At 43.5% G+C, this 5,655-nt stretch overlaps 1 long non-coding RNA gene across 5 annotated transcripts in view; it reads right to left on the bottom strand.

Moving 5' to 3' along the window:
* The window catches only part of LOC120404750, a 55,844-nt gene extending 50,730 nt beyond the window's left edge, over positions 1–5,114 (bottom strand). For 3 of the 5 annotated variants that reach the window (XR_005598146.1, XR_005598149.1, XR_005598145.1), the window contains exon 1: positions 706–785. This is a non-coding gene — a long non-coding RNA (uncharacterized LOC120404750). Of the gene's footprint in view, positions 1–259; positions 363–705; positions 786–4,994 lie in introns of those variants that run through there. The other 2 variants (XR_005598147.1, XR_005598148.1) reach the window with 2 other exon arrangements.
* Between the last annotated feature and the right edge of the window lie 541 nt (positions 5,115–5,655).

Below are 5,655 nucleotides of genomic sequence, written 5' to 3'. Positions count from 1 at the left end.
TTTATTCATACAAGAATCAAAAAAAGCTAGGGGATAGTACCCACAGCCTGCCATAACTTGACCAGTTCACATCTATATGAAGGTATAAAAGTTAACTCTCTATAAAATACTACTGTTTAAGGAAGCAGAGTGGTCAACTGGTTAAGCAATAGAATAAAACAACCTTTCAATCAGCAATCTTTCCTCCTCAAGGTTTTATAACCTTGTTTGTTACAAACCAACATGCACACCGAGAAAACAAACAGCAAAAAAAACTAACTTGAGTTGCCTGCTGCTCTGTCCTAGCTGTCTCACATTCTGCCTCCCACAAATGGTGGTGTTTAAAAGGACCAATTCACTGTTTTCCTGTACCTTATTTATTCATTCACAGAAGAGCAGAGTGTGTGCAAAATGCAACCATTCTGATATGGAACTGTTTTACAATGCACTTACTTTGCACTTGTGTAAATGGCCACCTACAGTTCAGGGCAATAGTGAATTAGCCCCTCAAAGTTTCCTATACACTCACTAGAAACACATTTGGACTTTCAATCCCCAGAGCTGCCTCATTACTCCACCTGGCACAGCTTTGTGAAGTTTAAACTGTAAACCAATAGAGGCTCTGGACCCTTTCACGCTCAGATACACAAAGGAGCTGTAAAAATCTACCTGTCCAGGGATTGAAAAAAACAGGAAAAAATATAATAAGGGTTAAAAAATATTTACCAGTTGGAAGAGACAGCAATGCAGCAAACAGCAGCCAGATACAAAATGGCCAATTAGGGCTGCAGCAGCTTCTCTCTCACAGATTTAAAGGACCAGTTACCCATAATCCCCCCCCTTAAAACAAAAATAAATAAATAAATAAATAAAATAAATACAAGCTCAGAAACACACCTGTAAGAAGGGGGAGCTGGTGCTGGAGAATTCAGTAATAACCAAGTACTCACAGAGAAAATAGTTTCCAAGGAAGTCCTAAATTCCTACCGTTCTGAGAGCTAGACATATGGATGGATATATACTGTAGACTGAAGTTTTTAGAGTGGGTGGCTGGGCTATTTGAGATAGTTATTATGTGTTTTGCTTTCTTTGGGTGTTATGATTGTAACAAAAGTCTACAGCTGCTTCCTGTGCTTAAAGTTTATCACCACTACTTCCAAGGGGCTGAGTTACAGTTCCTGTAGGAACCAGCAACTTTGAATTTCCTGACTTCTGTGCATGTACTGTTGTGTAAAGCAGTAGCTCCTTCTGGAAAAGTATATTAATCTTCAGGAAACTACACTTTGATCCTACAGACAAGTATGCCCTATGCAGCTGCTGATCTCTTCTGCTACCCGCTCTGAATTGTCCAAAGCTTCACTGCACAGCTCAGAGAGTTACCTCACCCAAACCCAGGGGCGGCTCCATACCCCAGCACGCCAAGCGCATGCTTGGGGCGGCATGCCGCAGGGGGCGCTCTGTCGGTCCCGGGACGGCGGCAGGCGGCTCCGGTGGACCTCCCGCAGGCGTGCCTGCGGAGGGTCCGCTGATCTCGCGGCTCCAGTGGAGCATCCGCAGGCACGCCTGCGGGAGGTCCACCGAAGCCGTGGGACCAGTGGACCCTCCGCAGGCATGTCCGCGGGACCGGCAACTGACAGAGCGCCCCCCGCGGCGTGCCGCCGTGCTTGGGGCGGCAAAATGGCTAGAGCCGCCCCTGCCCAAACCCATCTTTAAACCATCTTGTAGTTCACCAAATCATTTGCACCGACAGATAATCCACCTCTCAACTACTGGAACTATCCCTGGGCTCTCTGGACAATAGCCCAGTGATACTACTCCTCTCATCTACTAGTGCCCTTCATAGAATATTAGGGTTGGAAGAGACCTCAGGAGGTCATCTAGTCCAATCCCCTGCTCAAAGCAGTTCCAACACCAACTAAATCATCCCAGCCAGGGCTTTGTCAAGCCGGGCCTTAAAAACCTCTAAGGATGGAGATTCCACCACCGCCCTAGATAGCCCATTCCAGTGTTTCACCACCCTCCTAGTGAAATAGTGTTTCCTAATATCCAACCTAGACCTCCCCAACTGCAACTTGAGACCACTGCTTCTTGTTCTGTCATCTGCCACCACTGAGAACAGCCTAGCTCCATCCTCTCTGGAATCCCCCTTCAGGTAGTTGAAGGCTGCTATCAAATCTCCCTTCGCTCTTCTCTTCTGCAGACTAAATAATCCCAATTCCCTCAGCCTCTCCTCATAAGTCATGTGTCCCAGCTGCCTAATCATTTTCATTGCCCTCTGCTGGACTTTCTCCAAGTTGTCCACATCCCTTCTGTAGTGGGGGCACCAAAACTGGACACAAGACTTCAGGTGTGGCCTCACCAGTGCCAAAAAGAGGGGAATAATCACTTCCCTCGATCTGCTGGCAATGCTCCTACTAATACAGCCCAATATGCCATTGGCCTTCTTGGCAACAAGGGGACACTGCTGACTCATATCCACCTTCTCATCCCAGGTCCTTTTCTGAGAAATTTAGCCAGTTGGTCCCCAGCCTGTAGCAGTGCATGGGATTCTTCCTTCCTAAGTGCAGGACTCTGCACTTGTCCTTGTTGAACCTCATCAGATTTCTTTTGGCCCAATCCTCCAATTTGTCTAGGTCACTCTGGACCCTATCCCTACCCTCCAGCGTATCTACTTTTCCCCCCAGCTTAGTGTCATCTGAGAACTTGCTGAGGGTGCAATTCATCCCATCATCCAGATCATTAATAAAGATGTTGAACAAAACCAGCCCCAGGACCGACCCCTGGAGCACTCTGCTTGATACACTCAACTAGACATTGAGCCACTGATTACTACCCATTGAGCCCAACAATCTAGCCAACTTTCTGTCCACCTTATAGTCCACTCATGCAATCCATACTTCTTTAGCTTGTTGGCAAGAATACTGTGGGAGACAGTATCAAAAGCTTTGCTAAAGTCAAGATATATCACATCCACTGCTTTCCCCATATCCACAGAGCCAGTTATCTCATCGTAGAAGTCAATTAGGTTGGCCAGGCATGACTTGCCCTTTGTGAATCCATGTTGACTGTTCCTGATCACCTTCCTCTCCTTCAAGTGCTTCAAAATGGATTCCTTGAGGACCTGCTCCATGATTTTGCCGAGGACTGAAGTGAGGCTGACCGGTCTGTATTTCCCTGGGTTCTCTTTCTTCCCTTTTTTAAATATGGGCACTATATTTCCCTATCATGTTGTTGAAGGAAGATGGATGGGAGGGTGCTCTGTGGCCTATTTCTGATCCCTTGTACAATCACACCTCTGGACAGAGTTCCTCTGGGCAGTGTCCACTGACTCCCTAGGCATCTATGAGGAACAGTGGGCACTGTCGGGGGTTCTCTGCTTTGTGTCCCCCTCTGAATTCCTGATTTCTAACATTTGATTCACTCCTGCTCCTGTTTTCTCCTTCATTGTCCCAAGTACTCAATTGCGGCTCAGGTTTAGTGATGCCTGCCTCTTAGTTGAGGGGCAGACTTAGACTCTCCTGCTCCAGTACTCACAAATAATACAGTGCTTTTGACCAGACATGTGCTTCCCCAAGACCTGCCTCCCAGCCTTTCCCTCATACAGGAGGTCTGAGTCAGCCAAGTCCCAAACTATCTAAACCAGCCAGTAAATCCTGGACAAGCACTGCCACACCAGCTATATTCCTAGCCTTCTGAATGATCAGGTTCCTGGTTCTGATCACCTAAAAATAGTAGCTTTTTAAAAGTTAGCATTGATTCATATGCAATATTATACTAAACATGTATTTTGGGGGTAATTATGAGGATTCCCAAAGGTGATCCAATCTCACTAGGTCTGTGTATTCTGATTATCTGAAAATGAAGTAGAAAATATACATTAAATATTAATTTTGAATGCAGGGGTAGGGAACAAAAGCTAAATTTGCTATTACATTTCCTGCTTTTACAGCAACACAAAATAAATTCAATTTTAAATACACTGAACAAAATAACCTTTTTCCTCCCTTAATTACTGTGTTGAGATAGAATTCTGAGTGCATAGACATTTTCAGAAAATGGAAGTGGATCATCAGTAACTAAGGATAATTCTAGGAGCACGGTTCTAGGTCTGCCCAGATTGCTCTAGAAAAAGAAATAGGCACTATTAATTCTGACTGTTGAGCCAAGTAGGCATGTTCCAAGCTGTTTAAAGATTTCTGGCTAGGATTTTCTGAGGTGTTTGAGAGTTAAGCAACCAAAACCTATTGAAGTTTGATGGGAATTTGGTACCAAAGTTCCTTGGGTTCCTTTGACTTCCAACCTATTGTCAAAACTAATATCTTAAATTCTACCTTGAAACCAATAAGCAGCAAGTATAGCTCACAGAACCCCTTATCAAGTGTTCCTGCTTAAAAGCATCACTTTATCAAATAGGTTGCCACATTTTTCACCAATTTCCATTTTCTGGCTGATTTAAGTGTAGCTCACTCGCTCTCTCTCTCTCTCTATATATATATATAAAACACATGCAGTATTCAAGCCCTGAATTAACAAAAGTTTGGATTGCGGTAACTATGTCCACACCAGAAAGAAATGGATGCAATCTCCTAGCCAGAAACAGATGAGAAAAACGATGTTTTTCCCCCCCAAGAAGACTCAGCTAAAATACTCCCAGTTTACAAACTTGCTTAACTAATGGTGAGCACACATTCTTAGTTAGAGGGATAGATGTCATCTCCACCATCAATTCCAGCTGTTTCCTCAACCTGCCAACATTAACTCAGTCTTATCTAGCCTAACGTCAGCTAGCTAGATCTTATTCATACCCCATTCTTGTACAAACACTGGCCCACATACTCAATAGCAACTAGCAAGGTCAGGTGAAATAGAGATATAGAGCTAGGTGTCATCATCATCCTGAAACTTCTGCTGCCCATACCTATTCACTAACTCTCCTTACAGACCCAGGAGAAGAGGCAAGATAGAAACCTATGGAATGCCACATGCTAGTGCCCTGAGGAAAGAAGAATGATTACCTCATACACCTTCTCTGAATACTTAGAAAAGAAGGAATACTGCCACTCAATAGCAGCCCCATTGACACAATCTGCAGAACAGCCAAGAGTATCTCATGATCAGCAGTATCAAAGGCAGCTGATGGACCTAACAACATAAGGATTGACACCCCATGTTCATCCATTGCCATCATCACTCACCTTATATGATAGTAGTTAAAGGTTTTCTTGTAGGCTACTGTCTAAAAGGCAGTAAAAGAAGGCTGTTTCAAGGTGGTGTTCATTCTTTTACATAGCTGAAAGTATGCCAGGCAGTTTTGTTTATGTAAAGTTGGGAGATTATAATTTATATATTGTTTGAAGAGTGATTATAACCCTTGTGTTATAGGTGAAGGCTTCATTAATTCTGTTAATTTATGTTCTGCTCCCTCTCTTTTCATTTGTATCTTGATTCATCATTGATGGCTTTTGCTTATTTTACTTTTCCCTTTATATTTATCTGCCTTCCAGTGAAGGAAAGATGGAAATAAAATAAGGGGAAAGGTAAACATTTAAGAGAGTCAAAAGAATTCTACATATAATGAAGCAGAAACTGAATGTGTAAATTCAGCAAGATCTCTATACCTGATAATAATGTGGACTAAGATTACATGTGCTAGCTATCGTATTGAGGGGCAGCAAA

This window comes from Mauremys reevesii, linkage group 4 (assembly GCF_016161935.1).
Source record: "Mauremys reevesii isolate NIE-2019 linkage group 4, ASM1616193v1, whole genome shotgun sequence".
In the NCBI taxonomy this organism is placed as follows: Eukaryota; Metazoa; Chordata; order Testudines; family Geoemydidae; genus Mauremys; species Mauremys reevesii.
The sequence above is the reverse complement of the archived record's forward strand: the minus strand, read 5'-3'. Positions and strand labels throughout refer to the sequence as shown.